This window comes from Passer domesticus, chromosome 1 (assembly GCF_036417665.1).
Source record: "Passer domesticus isolate bPasDom1 chromosome 1, bPasDom1.hap1, whole genome shotgun sequence".
Classification (NCBI taxonomy): Eukaryota; Metazoa; Chordata; class Aves; order Passeriformes; family Passeridae; genus Passer; species Passer domesticus.
Genome location: NC_087474.1, coordinates 18508812 through 18529559, shown reverse-complemented (window position 1 = coordinate 18529559; position 20748 = coordinate 18508812). Strand labels below are relative to the sequence as shown.

Genomic DNA, 20748 nt, shown 5'->3' with positions numbered 1-20748 from the left:
AGGAATGTAACTTTTAGATTTGCTTTGGTGATGTTGGAATATATATCTCCTATACCAGTGTGAAGATTGAGTAACCAATAAATTAACTCTGGTACAGTGTTCAGGCTTTTCCAATGCAGCTGATAACAGCCTTGTATCCCTGCCTTCTTGAACCAAGCTTTGTCATGCAACATACTCCAAAATTAAATGCCATGAGGCTCAAGAAATCATGGGATTTGTTAAGAAATAATAATACTGGCATTATTTATTTGCTTATATAATTTCTAAGTTGTCCAGACTAATTTTTTTTCTCCCTGAGAAGCCACAGTAAAAGCCACAATCTTTATTCAGTGGCAGGAGTTCTATAATTGGTCTTTTAAAAAATGAAGTATGTGGGAACTAATGGCACTTATCTGTGAGTGCCCAGTAGTATATTAAACTTATTTAATTTCTTGCCATTGTTTGGCCTCCTTTGCTCTCTGGGTCTTAGGTACTTTGAATGGTTTGTATAGCTTCCCTATTTTAAGGTCTCTCCACAGACTTGTTAGCTCATAAATTAGACTGTGCCAGCTTATGCGCTATACCCTAGGCTGACAATCCTTGCTCTAGCCCTTCCTTGCTGGTGCTTCACCCTGCTGCAGCGGGAGCTGGTTTTGCATCATGTATGATGTATGGTGTGCATTCCGTATAGCTTGGAACTGAAGAACAGCTGAAATTTCTTTCCCTTAGGAAAAAAATTGCATCAGCCCCTCTGGCTGCAGGACTTAGGATGATGGAATTTTCACAGGGTTGCCATCCAGCTTTGGTAAGTGCAGTGGTCATATGTAGCACTAACTAACAAATGCTGGAAACACAGCTCTGTCCCTGGTATATAACCTCAGAGCAGTGGTGACTAAGTTCTTTGGTGGTGGGGGAACTTCGATGGCAAAAAATAAGGTTAGCACACCATTATGTGTTGCCATCTGGGAGAGGAGCACAAAGTGGGGTCTTGTGGAGTATGAGGCTGGAGTATGAGGCTCTTCTAATAATTTGATTTATCACTGGATGTCCTTGAGAAATGGCTGCATGACTGAGAAGACTACAGATTTCAGTACTGACCTAGGAAGAAAACAATTGTTCTGTTTTCTTCTCTCTCCAGTTCTGTGCTCTCACAGGATTTATCAATTTTTAAATCAATAAAGCCTGTTTTCTCCCCTTTATAACTTCCATAAAAATATTTCTTGCTTTTAGAGAGATCATTGCAATGTGTGAATTGTCAGGCTCGGAGCTGCTTTGTCAGAGTGGCTTCCATTTAAGTCTCCATCGTTTTAGACCAGAGGTTGGGGCTCTTCACACAGGATTGCTGTGACATCTGTGGCCTTCCTACATGTCAAGTCCATCTTTTTCAGTGTTCCTTTTAGCAAATCTGCTTGAGTGTGATCTTGAAAACTGTGCTTGGGTTCTGAAAACTGCAGATATTGAAAGGCTCTTAAAACACTGCTAAGGTATGTGAAATTTCTGGATAGTACTTTCAAAAGGGAAATAGGATTTTTTTAAATGTTATTTTTTTCAGATATATGGTTTATATAGCAAAGTTCAATTTGTGTGTGTACATATGCAAGTACTCACCCATAATTTTCCACAAATATTTTTTAGGCATTTTATTTTCTTCCCCTTTCTTTATTTACATCTCACTGACTGTAACCTTTATGTTGCTGCATTGGATGTTCTTGTCTGATGGATTTTTTTAAGGTAGCCTGGGGATGAGTGTTCACAAAAATCACTGCTATGATTCTAGGGCTTCAATTATCTCCTGGGGCTCTGCTTTAGGAAGCATACTTTCACAGTTTCTGCCTTCATGAGAATCTTCTGATTGAATAATAGCCTTGAATTCCATTAGGAACCATGTGGTTTTTCCTGAGCAAAATAAGGAGAAGGTGGTTATTTTCCCATAAGCAACATGTTTAATTTTCTTGTTGTCTATCTTCACGTTACACATGTGCTGCTCTTGTTGTCATTCATTAATTTTCCTTTTGAGATCCTTGTTCAGTCATTATTTTCTGCCAAGTCCTGAAGAATGGATTTATATAGGGTTTTTTTTCAACTCCTCCTTCTTTCTCTGAATTAATTATAAATTGAATCATTTACTATCTGCTTGTCTGTGTTCCAAGCAAATGATAGTTGTGTGTGCATTTGATTGCCTTGGTTATTATTTTATGTATTTCAATTTCTGAAGTAATCATAGTTTGACAAGTGCTGTCCATTCTTCTGCATGTCAAAGACTCCATGCTGAAAGGGAAATTACAGAGAAAACATGTTCCACAGATGGAAGTGCTACGTGACTATCCATGTAAGGAGCCAGTATGGCTTTTTCCTTGGCATGCAGCTATAACAGAGTTTTAGTTAAACTAAAAGAAGTCTCTATAAATAAAGTATATTAGGAAAATATAGATTAGGCAAAGTGATGAATATAACTCAATGTAATGTATTGGCTGTTTTGCAACTGTGATTAAACTATGACTACTTTTGCAGGGCAGTTGTAGTATAGGAAGCATTTTCTTTTTTGCCACCAAGAGTCTTTAATGCTTATGGTTAATAGCCAAATTGGAGAAGCATAAATTCAGATGGCTACAAAAGAGTCTGAGCTATGGTACAGTAAACTATGGTGTTTCTCTCTAGTCTGCCAGGTTGCCATGTGGGATTTGCCTTCTGCACCTTTGTTCTGTCGATGGCCTCTTTGCTGAGGCTCACAGCAAACACAGTAGTTGGGAGCATAGAGGGTGGTTTTGCCACATATCTTTGAAGATATTTAAGGATGTTACAGCATCCATGGGATTTTGGTATTTAATAGTTTTGGTGTCTAAACACCGTTCAGGATCTAGGTCTTTCTCTTTTTTCCTTTTTTTCCTCAACACATGTTTATACAGAGAAGTTCATCAAGAGAGATTTAGTGCTGAGCACTTTGGTTCCAGTCCAACATAACCTTCAAACTTGTAATCAATTGTCAAGCTCTCGGGTAATCCTATTGAAATACCTGTGTGAGTCCTTGGCTGGAATAGAATAGACTTGGCATCCTCTGGCCTGCCACTGTAGAGAACCACTTGTCTAGCCAGAAATTGCTCATCACAAGCACAGGAAAAAGGGACCGTGATTGCCAACTCTTCTTGTGTCCTCTGAGTCACTGAATAGTTACTGAACAGTAATGATATTTTATATCTGATGACCCAGAATCCAGGGGTTATGTCACCATTACTAAACAATTTCTCTAGGGGGGAGCACTGAGTGCTCACCACTGCGTGCTGACTGTCTTTTTGGGTCAATGGCTTTGGCTAAGTTCTTTCAGATTCATTGAAATGTTGGCAGTTCAGTCTCTTTTATATAAAACAGTTTTGTGCCTCTCCTACAAATGAACAATTGCCATTGATTTCACAGCCTGTTCAATTTAGTGAACCTGATGGTGGGTGAACAGAAGGAATGCACTAGGTAAACTTTTCTATCCAAGGTCTCAGTAAGCATTTCACATAGCTTTGTGAACAGCAGACATTGTGCTCTGCCTAGTCTGGACATGTTGCCTGTTTGGGCATTGTAGGTGTCAGAGCTTTGTCATCTTGTCACTCTTGAACAGATTACTTTAGTTGTAAAGCTGAGTTATATTTTATCGTGTTTTAATTATCTTAGGCCACACTGCTGGGATTTTTTTCTTCTCAATCTTGAGCCAGAATAGAAGTAAAGAAAGAACGCTATTTTCTGGTGTGCCTGGTGCTGCCTGGAAAAGGATGTTTATTGTTGCACATAAATAAATAAGGTAGTGACTGTTTTAACTCCCTACATATCATGAATATAAAATGAAGATGCTGTATTCTCTAGCAAGTATTTTTGGGTTGAGTGCACTCATACTCCCAGGAATGTGTTAATTTTTTCATGTTTTGAATTCCCCCATTTACAGGAAAAAAGCAGCATATTTGCCTTCTGATGATAATGGACTTTTTGCATGGCACTCAGAGGAAGCATTGCTTCAGTTCTCAGGTCTGGTTTTATAGATGTCTTCCATGTTGTTAAGGAAGAGAAAGGACAGATACGAAAAATGCCAGTACATGTCTGCAAATTGCAACCCAAATTCTGTGATTACAAAGGCCAAGCCAAGTGTGGCAGTGTGAGAAAACAGGAGATGCTTTGTGGTTTGGGTTTTATAAAGCTTAAGAAAGCAATGGACACTGTGTTTACCTGGGAACCAGTTAGAAAAATTAGACTTAATTCCAAATAGCCATACCTGGGTTGTGTTTGCTTCTTGCTGTTTTTTCCTTTTAAATGAATTCAATTAATGATTTTATTATTTACTTTCAGATCTTGGTCATGCACCATAAAAGTACTGGCTGGGCTTTTTTTCCAGTGGCTTAAATGTGACCTGCTCTACAATTAGCTTAAATTAGCAGCTAAAATAAGTCAATGAAACCAGCACTGGCAACTGAAGTTATGCTGCCTTTAAGAGAGATGTTAAGGATCTAAAAGTTTTTGTTAAGGGATGATTTCTACCCCACAAATCAACCACCCAACTCTTCCATCTTTCAAGGTGCTGAAATGGATCCAGATAAACCAGATAACAGTTTACAGTCTCATCTCTGTTCAGCCTCCTGTTCTTACCTTTACATCTGCATTTGGTCCCATTTGCATGAGAGTATTTTCAAGGAAATGAAAATACTCTTCAGCTATCTTTGTTTATGTCTGTGGGTAGACATACACGGTATTTACTTTGACACTACTAAATTAGTATTACCCAAGACTGGAAATGTTTATCGGGCCTCTTAGAGCCTTAGCTGCAGTAGTTGTAAGGAAAAAAAAAAAACCACTACTTGGAGGTGAAGGTAAGTTGAAAATCTGATTTCTTTCTTCTGTGTTACTCCCAGTCATCCTGATGATCAGAACAGGATAACATGTGATTTTATTGTGTGCTGTATATTGGACTAGAAGGGGACAGGGTAATGACCTTTTTTGCAATAATGTTTAGGGACAATTATCAGGCTTATTCAGTCTGTGGGATAATGTAGTGCCATGTTCATGCTCTATTCTGGATCCTTTTTTCCCTCTGCATCTGTACAGAATTCCTGTATGCGTTTCATTTATATAACTTAATTTGTCACTCAGATAGTCAGTGAAGAGAGGAAAGAAATTCAAATCAAACTTTGCATTTGAGGGTTTGAGGGGCACAAAGCAATGAATAAGAAGTTGATTTTTTTGTAATTAGTGTGACTTTAAATCGGTCATAGATTTTAAAATTTTGGGTAAGAAAATATATTAATGTAGAATATTCTGATTAGTTCTTGAGATTTTTGTGTTTGCCATGAAAATGATCAAAGAAAGTAATAGGATTTATGGAGAGGTTGTAGTACCTCTGCCCTTAGAGGGACTCAGCATTCACTTGGACATGGACTCAAGCAGCCTGTTCTACACAGACCTGTTTTGAGCCAGGTTTTGGACCAAATGTTCCTGAAAGTCCCATATGACTTCAGTTGCTGCAATTCTGTGATTCCATTCACCATTTTGAAGAAACTCACTGGTACCCATGTTCTCCATGAAAAGGAGTTCTTTTCCCTCAATGTGGTGAAATTACAAAGGTTTCTAGTAGAAGCTGTGTTAGCACACATTTATGAAGAGCTACTGTCTCCATAAAACCTGAGAAATTACGTCCTTCTTACTGAATTATTAAGAAGGTTGTTCAGGAATTTAGCTAAAACAATGAAAGAAGAAGAAAAATATTTGTTAGACTTAATGAAAAAAAATTGGAGACCATCTTTTCTGTAAATGCTGTGCAGTCAAAAAGAGTTGTAGGTAACATTGCAACCCTAGTGATTCTGCCACTGAACAACTATTATATAATTAATCAAATTGATCCAATACTTCAGAACTTTGTTTGCAAAATGTGTTTTCCAGGGCTGTCAGTTAACATGGGAAGACAGAATAAAAAAGACACTTTTTTTTTTTTGGTGTGAAAAAGGACAACAGAAATAACAGCTGCAGTTACAGCTGGTGCATGCAGTAGGTAGCCACAACATTTTCCAAAATGAATGAGCAATTCAGGACAGAATGGAGCAGGTGCAAATCAGGCTAGAATGAAATCAAGTCAGAGGAGACCCTTCAGCTTCATAAATTTGGTGTTCAAGGATACAATTCCTCCAGATCTAGTCATACGTTCACAGATTAATGGCTGGGTCAAGATAGTGCACTTTAACTCTATTTGGGAGCAAGACCAAGGATAAATGGAATCACCATTTACAGTCACTCTTTGGTCTGTTTTTGGCCATATGTATGCCTAAATCATCTCTGTAACATTGCTAATCAAATACAATGAAACAATTACAGGGTGCAGTCCCAGGTACAAATTACTTTTATAGACCACTTGTGTTAAGTTCCTCTGAAAATAGCCCAATTGCTTGGTACTACTCCAGCTGGCCTGGATCAGGACTATTCAGTATTCTGGTTTTCACTTGTGTCTCACTTGCAGCATCCTTTGGAAATGAGTAGCAGATGCCCAGTTTGGTGGTGCAGGTCCTCTGATCATTGAGCACATATGCTCCTTTGTCATTCTGTCTCAATAATTGAAAGTACTGTCAGATGAGGAAGCAAAACAAAACCCTGCTAAGATCCTAAGAAAAAATTGTTTCTGCCTAATCTGCTGGATGATTTTTCAGTTTACAAACAGTTCCTCTGCACATTTATCATCTTCTGTCTAGGGGAAGTCTGTCAGTACTGGTAGCTCTTAGAATTGCTCCCTGAGTGCCTCAGCCCACTCACCATTTTTATCTTTGCTATTGTATTGTATTTCACGTAGAGAATTTTTCAGTTAGTAATCTAACTTCTTGGTAATTAAGAACTTTTTTCTCACCTCCTTGATGTTATGGTGACATTCATGACATTCATATACATAGTTATTGTCTGGCCATTTAGTTCTAGACAATTGATTGAGGAAAATGGTGTTAGGGGAATAAGAAAGTTTTTTTGGAGCTCTCTTTACCAAAATTTGTGGTTGGCATCTTTGTCAGTTGCTAACCATGTATTTCCACTTGGATGCACTGAAGTGGAAACTCAAGTTCTATAATGAGGTATATTTATACCTAGATTTTTTTTTTTTTACTTCAGTATAAAGGTCTATTTAATTTAAGATTATTTTAGCTTTATTTTTCAAAACCACCAGAGTTAAGTCCTCTATCTATTTGGATGTGTGCAATCAAGAAAAAAAGCAAGATGTGGTGCAAGTTATTAAAAGCTTGCTTATATTTGCTTTCATCATACAGCATGAAACATTTCTTGCGGCATCTATCAAATACTTCACAGCTGGATTTCCATGGCATGCCATACCATATTGTTAGAGGAATATCTTGTGCATTGTGTCACTCTTAGGCAGCACAGGATGCAAAGGAATGATTTTTACAGAGTAAACTGAAATGTTCTAAAGTCATTTAACATGTTAGGAACTGAGACAGCAGTTTCTGTGGCAGATAATGCAGAGCACAGTGAAACATGGATTAATAAATGTTAATTTTCAAAGTTTTGGCTTGCGGGATTTAACTCTTCTATCAAAGAGATTTGGAGAAGTTACTAGTTAATGAGAAGTGATGGGACTTGAAGTGGTGTTTGAAAGAGCTGTGGGAACAAAGAGACACAAACTCCAGTTGCAGAGTTGATAGCAGTTTGGGGAGATGAGTTATGGGAATGCGAAAGGTTTGATGTTTGAGGATATGAGATGAATATTTTTCTGGTAAAATTAATTGGCTCTGAAAGATTAGATAAATGAGATCTATTAGAGCTTTCTTGAATCTGGAGAGAGCTGTTATCTACATGGGAAAATGTGTGGTGATGATGGCTATTAGAAATGCTATTTTTACAGTTAATTTTTAAAAAAGTAGTCTAACAAAAAGAAACAAATTGTGTGTTCATCACTTTTTTGTTCTGAATTATACATCCTTTTGTGATATATAAATGTAATGGATAGGCTTGAAAGCATCCCTCTTCCTTTTTTAAAGCACATTCTGATCAGTTCTGGGTTGGATATAGGAAGACACTTATTTTCAACTTCAAAAATAGATGTACAGAAAAGGCAAGGACTATATCAGCTGGGATCTGTTCTTATTTTACCTCTACTGATTCAAACGTCCTCAGGCTTTGAAGAGATTTATAACTAGACACTTGAGAAATGCTATCAAAATATGCAGTGAAACAAGAATAATAATTACAATGAAAACAACAGTGAAAAGGCTTGTTGCCAGTTCCACACACATCAACTAATCAGAATAGTTTAAATCTTGGACACATTTCAGAAAGGTCATTTATATAACGACTCAAAAGTGAACTGTCTAGCTTAGGAGCTCTTCCCTCTGTTGCTAATTTATCAGCTTTCATTCTGAGAAAAACAGAAGATGCTGCTAATAGTTTTAAAGAATTCTGTAGTATAGGCTACAGATGAAATGTAGAGCTTTTATTAGCCAGAGCTGTGATTTTCTAACTAATGGAGGGATAGACTTTGTTTCTCACCTATGTGTCATACTTGACAGTAATAATAGCTGTGCTCCACATTCTTCTTGTTCAGAAAGTCCTTTCTGCAAAGTTCAGTGAATGGCCTCAAACAGCGAAGATGGTGTTGATGAAAAACACCCTTTCAATCATTCTGAAACATTCCCTAATTACATGCCTTATTTCACAGAACCTCCCATCTGAAATGTCTTTAGGCCCTCTCCATACTTCAATTAAGAGTATTCACACCAGAGTAGGATATGTTAATGAAATTGCTGACCCATCATTCAGGCCTTTGCTACAAGAAAGATCATTTGAAGCAATCACTTTTGTTTGCATGAAGGTTGGGTCCCACAAACATGGTGATACTAGGCAGTGCAGCCCGACAGACTAGGGACTTTGAGCAAGAAACATGCATAGCTTTGCTCCAAAAATATGTCATTATTAGTTTTGTATTATGCATGTGTTAACTTCATGACCAAACAAATAATGGGTTTTTTTGAGATCAGTTGTGTAACTCCTGTAAACAGCTGCATTGATATCAAGCGGATTAACTGCAATAAGGAACAGCTACAATGCCGTGCTTATACAACATTAGAAACATTTTAGGCTTTCAGAGGCAAATATTGCCTTCAGTTACAAAATAACAAAGATAGTAGAGGCAAACTGTCATAACATTCCTTCAGCAATGAGAGGTTTAGTACTTATTTTATAGCACCATTATAAAAACCAGGAACATTACTTGGGTGACAGTATGTCTGGTGGGAGAGGAAGTGTTCATGATAAAATGGAAGGGAAATAGGTATATTTTGTTCCAGAGCTATGGATTCTATAACACTGAAAAGAAACTTATAGAAAAGAGCAATTTCATGATATCAACTGAGAAATACTTACCGAATTTGCAGATGAAAGGCAAAGGTGAGAGGCTTAAAAGTACAATAGGGTGTTGTATTTGGGATGATCATGACAAATGAGAGCAGCATTATGAAAGAAATAGAAGCCAATTCTATGTGAAACTTTGTTAGAGTGTCTTTCTCAGAATAGTGACCAAAGCATTATAGGAGTGAGAAAGATGGGTGAGGAAGAGGATTCATATTTGAAGTTCTAAAGGCTAAAATGGATGTTAAGAAGAGAAAAATAAAAGAAGATAAGGCTGTTTATTCTCTTCTGAGCTCATACATTCTCAACAGGAATCATGCATCCAGGCTTGCAGATTGTATCCGTCAGGAAGGACATAAGCCATCTAACCAGACCAAAGGAGAAAGCAAATATGTAGCAAATGGGATCTTACATGTCTGGAAAGTAGAGAGAAATGTGAAAGGGGCTTGTTTACTAAAATGATATCAGACTGAAGTGGACTACAAAATTATTTTTCAAGTGCTTAAAATACAGTTGCAAAGGGAAAGGCAGTAGTTTTCTCTTCCTGTCCATTGTGGATAGGATAAGCAGTGAAGGATTTAGGTGGCAGTAAGGTAAATCAGACTATGGGGTTAGGGAAACCCTTGTGGCTGAATGAGCAGTTTAAGCTCTACAGTAAATTACTTAATGACTTGGAAAGTCTCCACTGGTAGAGATACTTGAGAATGTATTAAACAAATATCTGGCAAGAATATCTGAGGTTTAATTGAATCTTCTTTCATGCAGAAGCACGTCATATATCTCTGCTTCCTCAATTTTCTACACATTCTGTGAAATATATGAAAAGATACTCACTTTTACGTTTCTCAAATAATTTTAGTTTGAGGCATTTTGGTTGACTTTAGTGCTGAATAAATACTGTTGGCCAAATCATGACTCTTATTGCTTAAATGGTCCTTGTGACTGAGGCAGAGGAATCCATGACATCATCTCAATAGACCCAGAGCAAAGATTAGTTGGAATGGTTGCATTTGAGTTGATATCCCAACAGCTGGGCAACAGTTTTTATCTGTTTGTCTTTCCATTTTAGAATGTCAGCTATGACAGTCTGAGTCTGTGTGCTGTCAGAAGAGCCTTAGGGTAAAGTTCAGGTTCCCCTGAGTCAAGAAACCTTGCTAATATCTTGTAGGAGGTCAAGTCTTTGTCTCCAGTCTTTATCTCCTTTTATAATAGTGGGACCTTTCTTCATTTATATCCTTGCCTTCAGTGCTGTAGATGGAAATCCAGGGACTTTATAAAACCTAAGACTCATGGGAATTTTTCTTAAAAATAAAAACATATCAATCAGAACTAGAGCAGTGTTATATGAATGGGCTCCTGGCTAGGCTAGTGGCAAAAGCCTTGGTCTTATTTGTGATACAATCTGACTCTGGAACTCAGATGTTCAAAGGTGCCAGACCTGTTCATGCCTTTTCCTCAGAGTAGTAAATAATGGATATGTTTGTGAGTGTCCTTCAGATGTTCTGAATTACAGGTTGTGCAATCACCCTGAGTTTCAAATTTGAGAATTAGAGCACATATTGCAATTACTCCTCTGGGATAACTGTTGTTTTGTTGAACAAGAACTTTGTTGCTTTTGTTGCTCAGCCAATCCTGAAGTACTACTTCTTTAAATAACAAACAAAATAATTGAATTCATATTTTATTTAGCAAGTGTGGTACCTTGTATAACCCAAAAGAGTTTTGATTGGACTCACATTCTGTATTGTATTATTCAGTACCACTCTGGCTCAGAATTCAGACAGCTGCCCTGGCTCCGAACTTTTATCTGGCAAATATGCTCCCTGAGAAAGCCAGTGGAGACTGGACAGAATACCTGCAGATTATTACTTAATATATATTCTAGACCAGTTGTGTTTGATTACATAAGAATTTGACAAAATCCTGGTCTCCCATGAATTAGTAGATTTAAAATTTGTTTATTTTTGAGGGCCTGATTCAGTATTTGATAGATCTATCACAAAGCTGAGAGAGATGGAGCAAACATCTTTCTTTACAGATGCATTTAACTTATTTTCTTAATTACTATTTCTTATACAAATAGTTACAGTGCAGGGTTTTTTTGTTTGCACTTTGATGATACTAAAAAACCTTCAGTTAAATATTTTTCAAGTCCTTTCTAAATGAATTATTTTATTTTTTCATCTTCAATCCTCCCTTGAACTCTTTTTATTCTCTATTATTTATTGATGCCTTTTCAAGACAAAGGAAACCAAATCAAACAAAAAACTGAAACAAACCCATTTTTCCTCCCTCAGAGTCTGGTGGTCAATTATGTAAGTATGCTCATCTTTTGAAAATTAATCTGAATTTGAAATCTTCTCATGAAAAACTATAAGTTTTTTTTCTCTATATTCAAGCCATCATGAGTAATGCATAGGGTATGAACTATGGCTATATCTGGCAATGTAGTGTAAAGCATCGTGGGAGTGTCTTGTCTAGTAGTTAGAGGGACAATAATGAAGATATTAAGATATTACTTGCCTTTGGGAGAGAACTTAGAATAAACTCTTTTTTGAAGGAGCTTTAGTGAGACATGGCTTCTGAAAGCCTGGTCTGGTAAACCTACCCCCACCATGCCTAGCTGTGCTTCATCTTCACTCTTCCATGTCTTCCCCTTTCCATTATGCTATTCATTAATTTTTTTTTTTCAGACCAGTCAGGGAGCATGTACTAAGGTGTATAGCAGTAATAGAGGTGTTTTGGTTTTTTTCAACTTACTAACTAGTATTAATGGTTTGATATATTAAAAAAACCTTCCTGTAGCTTCTTAGGCCTTTCCATCACATGGGGGGTTTCAACCAAAAGCATATGATTATTTTACCTTTTTTTTTGTTTTGTTTTGGTTTTTTTTCTAGTGGTGATATGAATTTTTTTTCCAAAGTTTTGAAAGGCATTTTGTTTTGTTTTGGGAGTAGTCTTGACAATAATGTCTGTCTAAACCAATAAGACCTAAAAGAAGCCTATTTGCCTCCCCTATGTTATATGGTGGTTTCATGAAAAATCTATATAAAACTGTGTTGTAATTTGCCAGACCAAATTGCTCCATTGTTTTCAGGCAGGAGAAGTGGCAATCTGGGAGTATCATTTCAGATTTCAGTTTGCCAGGTGTATGATTATGAGGAGGTATGATGCTTCTGGGTGGAGAAAAATCGGTTTTCCACAACTGTATTTAAATATAATATTTAGACATCAAATCATTCAGTCTTCTCAGAAGCACCTTTGAAAGGAAGATGCCTACTACTAATAGAAATCAAGCTTTGCATAGATACACACTTTATCTGCTTTGTGCATGAAAAGCGATGTCTGTACGAAAGCTGAGGTCTAAAATTCCCCTCTGTATCTTGCTCTTCCAAGAATATTTAATATGTACACAGAAATTATATGGTATAAATTGGGAAAAAAACCCATAATTTTTTGCATACAGAAAAAAACAAGTCTTTCACAAATTTTCATTTACTGAAAAATCGTCAAAACAGGCCTTTTTGAGGTTCGGAGAGGAAGGAAGAGTTATTTTATTTTACTCTTTCATCACCATTTCTGTGTAGTTGATAAATGATGGTCATTCTTTGCTATTTCCCATGAATTATTACTTCTGCCCACAAGAGTGGATATAACACAGAAAAAAAGAAAAAATAATTTTCTTACCTGTAATTTTGCTTTTTCTCAGTATTGATTTAGTACTTAGCAAAGACTTTTTTATAGTAAAATGGCAATCTGTCTTTCACTTCATCTGGCATACAATTCCATGGCATTTTTTTATTTGTCTGAGTGAAAACAAGAGTGAGGATCCCATAAGGCTAAACTTTCACATTTTGACAGCCTGTTGTGTTTCTTTTGTTTGGTTCAAAGCTGCTATTTGTGCCTAAGTTTTGTTGTGTCTTCTGCTGTGGGATTCTGCTTCTAGGCATGATCCAATAGTCAATCAGAGAACTGAAACTCAAATAATAACAGGTTTTAAAAAAGAGATAGGAGAATTGCACAACCCACCCTCTCATCTAGGTCATTATTATAATGCTGGAATATGCAAGCAGCGAAACCATCACAAGAGAAAAACAAAAGATCAAAAAAAGAGAGAACCAATTTAGATTTTTCCAATATGAATATGCTATGAAGAAAATTACTCATCTCAACATTAGACATCTGAAGGATTTAGTTAGTATTAATGCCAACCTCATTATATGCCAAACTTGATACTATTTCAATTTCATTGTTTGAAAGCAATCTTCATAGGGAGAAAAAAATACTGAAAATATTTCTGCCATTTTATTTGTAGTTAATTTAATCAATGCTTTTTTCCCCATGTGGACTTCAGATACTATCAAAGTTTTGAACCATGTTGAATGACCTGATGCCTGTCCCAGCTGCTAAAGCTTCCTGTTCAACCTGTATTGCTATTTAATTTTGTTTATTTGAACCAATGAAAGCTTCTAATCTGCTGCCTGTTTCAGGCACAGAGAACATTTGAGATTGTGGAAGATTCTCCCTGGCTACCCATAAAGACTGGCAGAAAAAGCTCTAGCTAAAATTGTTTAAGCTGATGAGTAGCTCCATCCATATTAATGTTAAATTTTGATTTTTCATAGCTTCTGAGGGAAAAAAAATGGCAGGAAAAAAGGAATTTTTGGGTTTTGGGCTTTTTTTCCCTTGTCTTTCCATTCATTGTCTCAGGGGCAAACTTAAATTATTTATTTTGAAGGCTTTTGCTTCACCTCCATTAGATGTTTGTTCTAAAGTTGTATTGACATAAACATTTGCATGAATTCCAGTTCAAAAGAATACTTAATTGGAGGAGTTAGAGAAACAGCTGCCAGGTGACATCTTGTCACTGCAGGGCTGGAGAGGTTGGCACACACCTAACATTTTTTCCTTTCTGCCTGTTTTGTACAGACAGCAGATTTGGCCAGAAATTGCAGTTCGTGTAGTAGAGAATGAAAGATTGGGCCAGATACTCTAGTCAGCATGTGTGTTACTGACTCCTCATTAATTTAGCATGATTTTGCTCACTCACTGTGATCATTCTTCATCCAAAAAATCAGGAAGCTGTACAAATCTTGCTGACGCATAGGAGCACCATAACATCCCTTTGCATATAAGAAAACAGTGGGGGAAATAAAGTTAAGACAGTAATTTTCCAATGTTAATGCTGGTTCTGTCTTGTCAAAGTCTATTGCTAAGCATAGTCAGAAGTATACTGATCACTATATCACTGATATTTTGTTTCATCTTCAGTTAAAAGAGTTAAAGCTGCTTTGTATTTCTTTTAGGAACAGAATTTAATTTCCATTATTGCTTCATGTCTCCTTACTTTCAATTTCAAAAAGTATGTGAGGGGGTACCACAGGGGTTATAGGTTTTCTGGGGGTAAAGAAAGAGGGGTTTTTCCCCCCTTCTCAATTGAAAAAGATTAAGAAGCAGTATGTTTGGGGTTTGTGCATGTATTCTAGGGCCAAGAGAACATTCTGTTTTCACTGAAGTAATAGTGGGACCTGTCAGGGATAGACATCAGGCATTTCTTCTCTATACACTGGTTAAATCCAGGAGTATGATGGTACAAGAAACACTTCTTTCATTAGGTTTCACATTTTATAGTATATTATTGCTGTATTCTGCAGGCAATGCTACCTTTGCCTAATACATGGAGCAAAGGTAGTATTGCCTGCAGAATAGGCAAGAATTTAGGTAGAATTTAGTATAGGCCAAGTAGAATTGGTAGTATAGACCAAAGGTAGAATTTAGTATAGACCAAGATGATAATTGTCCAATGAAAGTTTCATTTGCAACTAAGGCAGTGATTAATGCTTGACAGATGAAACAGTAGGAAAAAAGAGTGTATCCATCAATGCCTTTTAAAGGATAACAAGCCAATATGTTTGTTTTTTCAGTTTCCAACGCTCAGGATGATGGGAGGAGATACACAGCTGCTAAGTAGTAATGTATTTGGGAGTTATGTATGTCTTTGTCTTGAATTACATTGTAAAAAACATATATTAAATCTTTGCATGAAGAAAATGATAAGGCATGTATCATTCTATCCAGATTATTTATACTTGTCTCTTCATTCGAGGTAGGGTAAAAGATCTGGTTCTTAAATGCATATTTAAGCATCTAAATTCATGCCACACTTCTGGTTAACTTTTGCAAATCATGTTACATGTCTGAATTTGACAATGTAAAGACAATGTGAGAGATAGCTATAGGATATATCTGTTTTACAGGCAATGTGCTTGAAAACTAGAAAATTATCCTTCAAAAATGTACACTAGCTAAAGGAGGGCTTCATCTGGTAATGTTTGATAATGAAATGTTGTATATATCTCTACATTAAAGCCTTCAGAGTCTTAGCTCACTGAGTTAGGTACTGGCTTCTTGGTTATTTTAAAGCAAAGTAATGACTAACAAAATGCTGAGCATTGCCATCTTTAGACACAAATCTGACCAAATCATCCAGATTCCATTTGGGATTACACTTTGGTCACTCCAGACCTTTCTCAGAGCTGTCCCCTCTGTCTTTAAGATGCCAGTGGTCCAACAGCTATACTTCCACATGGGTGGCATGATGCAGAGCTTGGAAGGAACCTTGTCAGTAAAATCACAGCAGTGTTCAGAGGCAAGGGAAAGAGTCATTATCTAGAGAAAAAACACTGCAATGTTAATTACTCTCAATGAAGCAGGCTTTCTTGAAATGCAAACTCAACAGAGTCTTGCTGTGCTTGAAATCTCTCAGGCCAATAAGAGACATAAGTCAAGGTTTTGATTCCCACCTTCCATCTCTCACAGTGAATGTGACAGCCCTGACGTGCATTGCTGGGCACCCCTCACTTCCCAGGGAGAGGCAGTTTAGGACTTTTTCAGTCTCCTATTTGTTTATTTATGTAGCATATTATTCAGGCTAGAATGGAGCTCTGAGATGTTTGTGCTGGGAGGATTGTTTGGAGCAGCAGGCATAAGCAAGAGCTAATAAAAGGGAAAGGCAAAAGGAGCTGACAAGTAAAGGAAATTATTCTTCTTGAAGTGTCCCTTGATTTTCATTAGAAGAAAATAAGCAATGAAGGTAGTAGACATGATAGGAGTAAGCAGGCCAGATAATTACTTGCAGGTAAGGATTTTTTGAGGCTCACTGACTAGAGTACCTTCTTTAGTGAATACTGCCTTGGTGAAATCTGGGAAATATAAATTTACCAACTCTTAGTGGTTATGCACAACTCCAAAAGAGGAGGTGTGGATATTATTTTTGCTCTTAAAGACTTGGACACTTTGCCTTAATTTAGCAAATCCTAGTTAGCATCCTATTTTATGAACCATCAATCAGTTTTTCTTAGTTTGAGTACTCCACCACAGAGACAGATTTTTATTTCTTAGTGGTAGGTGTTTGTTGTTGTCCTTACCTGACCTGTGATATGATCAAGACAAATCAGAGGGTTCTGAGTTATTTGGGGTGCCCATAATAATCAGTTGCACATCTGTGCAAAAATCATAACCCTTTTTTCTGGAATATGATACCTCTGTAGGTCCAGCTCATGGAGAGATTTGTCTGCCTAAAACAATAGTCATTCAAAATGTCAATCTGTTTGGCATTAACATCTTGAATTCTCGGAAGCTAGCAGCAGGTTTGTCCAGGAAAAAAGGCAGAATCAAACTGGAGAGTCACCTTCTGTCCTTGACTTTTGTTGTTGAGTATCTTTTTATATTAATAATGATGTCAGGTGGGGCCACTGCAGAGGATCCCAAGCTGTGAAAAATAGCAAGTACCCTACTTAAATTTAATTATGTTTTCCTATTGAAGTAGGTAAGGAGATGATCAATAAGCATTGGAGAGTATATAATAGAGTACAGTATTACTTTCTGAAAGGTGAATGTTTTCTACTTTTGCCATCTTTTCAAGTTCTTCACAAATCAACATAACTGTTGATAGTCAGACCTGATCATCAAAAAAATCCTAGTGCAGAGAAAAAAAATTGATTGATCTCATTTAGAGGAGTGAGAATTTTTTTCTGAAAATAAGGAAACTAATGAGAAAATATTTTTCCCCTTTTTTGTGTATGCATTGGGTAATTATTACCTTACTAAAAGCCTTTTTCAACTAGAAAGTTTTTAGAAATCACATTTCACATAAGAAATGGCAGTTGCTCTGGCATAGCTTGGAATGCCCTTTGGATATTTTCTAGTTCAGGCATTGGGCCTTTAGCTTACAGTCAAGTTTATTTTTCAAAAGGATTGATGGTTGGGAACTGATGGGAAATTGCTTTCCTTCTTCTTTATCAGTATAGAGTACAGAATCACCTGCTGTTTAGAATAATTTATCATACAGTACCTTTGGAAATCTAGATGGATAATGGGCAGGGAAGAAAAGTGAGGATTTTACATTGTGCATGTATCAAGGATTTTTCTGTCTTAATAATATCATAAATATATTGTGTTGTTTCTATAGCATGTGAACTTGAGACCTGACTGCTAAGTCTATTTGTACATCTCAGTCAAAGACTTTGTACTCTTCAGGATCTTTATTTTATCATGTGTCACTTACAGTAATAAATACTATTAATAAAACCCATTCAGATTATAAAGAAAGGATTTTTTTGAAACTTCAGAGGAAGGTGTAATTGCTCCTGTTAGTATAATACTGTATTCTGAGGAGCCAGCCATGGAGCAGCAGTAAAATGGCATTCTGTAGCTTTTCAGCCTAAGCTATAAAGCTCCTCACTTGTACCTGGGGAGCCTGAACACTGTGCTACAAATCTAATTAGGTTTTTGGTTGTTCATATTTTTAAGTAACATAATGCCTTCTGGGAGGTCCAGGTATTATTTAAATCTTGGCCCAGTTTCCACAAAGTTCTATGCAGGGAACTTTTTCCCCGCTTTTGCGGGATTCTCTTTGCACAGGTGCCAGCATCAGTGGGTACCCCGAGGCTTCCCTGCTCTTCCTGAGCTCTTGGAGCGGGGCAAGCCTGTCTGTAGTTCGTGTCTGTGCCTTTTAGAAAATGGGATGTAAGCCATTTAGAAAATGGTGTTCTCTACTCTTCTGTTTTTAGATATTTTGGTAGAGAAATCAAAAAGCAAATGTGCTAAACTGATGGGTAGGAGTGTATTTAGACTGGATGGTAAGGCTATTTTGATAGTGTGAGAGACTTGTGAGGTTAGTCTGTTCTGACACCAATGATTTTGATTGATATTTCTGTAGCTACTGCGGTATGATTTATGTGGAAGTAATGTAAAGGACATTCTACTTCTCTTTAACAATAGAGTCGCAAATACACTGTAGGAAAGGCAAATACTTTTAAAGTATATGAAAATTTATATAAGGAAATTGTTTAGGAATGGCCTTCAACATGCTCTCTCTGTTAGCTCAATTTGCCAAGCCAAAGAATTTCTGGATATGATGAGGATAAATAAGAACTTCTAGCAAATATTTTATTTTATATTAAGGGGGGGAAACTATCTTTTTTTATATTTGCTGGGAAAACAAAAACCACATTGTTTCATAAACATGTTAGTGACACTGGTCAGAGGCAGAATTGTCAAAAGTCATCTGCACCTTGGTTAAAGAAAAATTTGGCCATCAGCAGTTGGTAAACAACTCAGTTGTAGAAGGTTGTGTTCGTTCCAACTGGTAAATTACAAGCTTTGGTAGACCTGTGGTACAGCATTATAGAAAAACACATATACACTGAGAAAGGCATAATGCATCGTTCATGTGTTTCCAAGGTAACAAATAATTGTTATTGCTGCATTTGGACTTACAGCTAGTTAAAAAAGAAGGAATTGTAAACACAAGCTGAATTAGTCAGCATTTCTGCAAAGTTTAGTTATTCAGTAGGCTGACAAATCTACAAAGTGAAAGATGAAACAAAAGATAATTTCTTTAGGGGTTTTATATATGCATTTTCCACTTCTATATGTGGTATGGAAAGTGTTACAAAAGGCAGAATTTTTTTCTGTCATTGATTTCTCGATCAACAGCTGCCAGCATGTGGCAGCTAAGAAAGAGTGAAATTTGAAGGACAGACGTATCTTGCCCACAGATTTCTTCCCAGCAGTGAGGCAGAGTTCTTAGAACAGGATTAAAAGTACAAATATCTAGATGCTGTGGAAAATAATAGAAATGACAGCTGTTGCATCAGATAGATTCCAAATACCTTCATGTTTTTAAATTTCATTTTCACTGAACTCATCTCACCTATAGTTACAAAAAAAACCCCTGAAAACCCAACCACTGAAAAAAGTGAATTCTGCCAGTAAGACTTCAAGCTATATATCCTGTCCCATTCATGGGACTCTTGGGATGTTTAGAAGAAAAAATTCACAATCTTCTTTTGCAGAGGGCTTGAGAAAGGAGAGGTACTATGTTGCACTTTTCTTTTCAAGAGTAATTTTGACTAGAATCTGATTCCTAATTTATTTGGTTTAGGTGAAGTCCTGACAAGTTTGGAGAGAGATGGAGAAGAAGGATAAATACCTGCAATTTTTTTTTTCCCAGGCCAACAGGTTGAACAAGTTGTGAGTGTGGAAGAGTCCGGAAGGATGTGCTGTCTGAACAGACTGCCCCGTTTCATGGAAAGCCAAATTAGTTCCCTCAGGCGTTCTTGGTAGCACAGTGCAGCAGTAAGCAAAAGTTCTTCTGAAATAATAGCAGAAATAATAACTACTTATTAAAGCCGTTTATAAGTCTGGCTCACTTCTGCCTCCAGTGTGTTCCACTGAGAGCAGTGGTTGGAGCCACTGTTCAGAGATTGCCCTTCTTATGTGGGTTCTGACATCACCATGAGCAATAACACTGCTTGCAGTGGCACATGTGCCCAGCTAGGGAGCTCCTAGGTCTCTCTGACCTCTGCTCTGCTGCACAGGGGTCACAGGCTCTCTGAGAGACTTGCAGAAGTTTTGAGAGGAAGAGCATGGAGTAGAGTTGAAAACAAGAATAGGAAACTGCAGTGAGCAAGTGTGAGCCTTCTGAATAACAAAATGGTTGCTAGCCTTTCTTTTATTCTCTCTGAATAAACTTGCTCACAAGCATGTATATGCCTTGTGGGAATGCAGCTAACTCCATAACTTCAAAATTATTACCTGAAAATTTTTTACACAAAGATAGTAACTTTCTTTGTTCTATAATTTGTGAGGAAAAATCTGCGACTGTAGTACAAGACAGCCCAAAATTGGCCCTTGCTATGGGAAGTGGACTTGAAGGATCTAGGCTTTCTAAACTTGATGACTAATTATTGAAGACAGAGCATATTTAGAGCCACAGAAGCCTATCTTGAAAAAATCTGTTCTCATCCTGGAGTGTGTATGTCTTCTCTTGCATTCTCAGTGGATCTTGAAAGAAGATGAAAAAATGCAGCCACAGTATTATTGTGTGGGGAATAGTAGAAG

The 20748-nt window shown here is 37.0% G+C and overlaps 1 protein-coding gene and 1 long non-coding RNA gene across 3 annotated transcripts in view; both read left to right on the top strand.

Moving 5' to 3' along the window:
• PLXDC2 (plexin domain containing 2) overlaps window positions 1-20748 on the top strand; it is a 250857-nt gene that overhangs the window by 22202 nt on the left and 207907 nt on the right. The gene's annotated exons all lie outside the window — the stretch shown is intronic.
• LOC135293855 (uncharacterized) lies at window positions 707-20031 on the top strand. 2 transcript variants are annotated; one of them, XR_010355948.1, is made up of 4 exons: window positions 707-784; window positions 1368-1463; window positions 15267-15317; window positions 19859-20031. It is a non-coding gene; the product is annotated as an uncharacterized LOC135293855 (long non-coding RNA). The 2 variants fall into 2 exon arrangements; XR_010355947.1 differs by having other exon boundaries at window positions 15267-15332.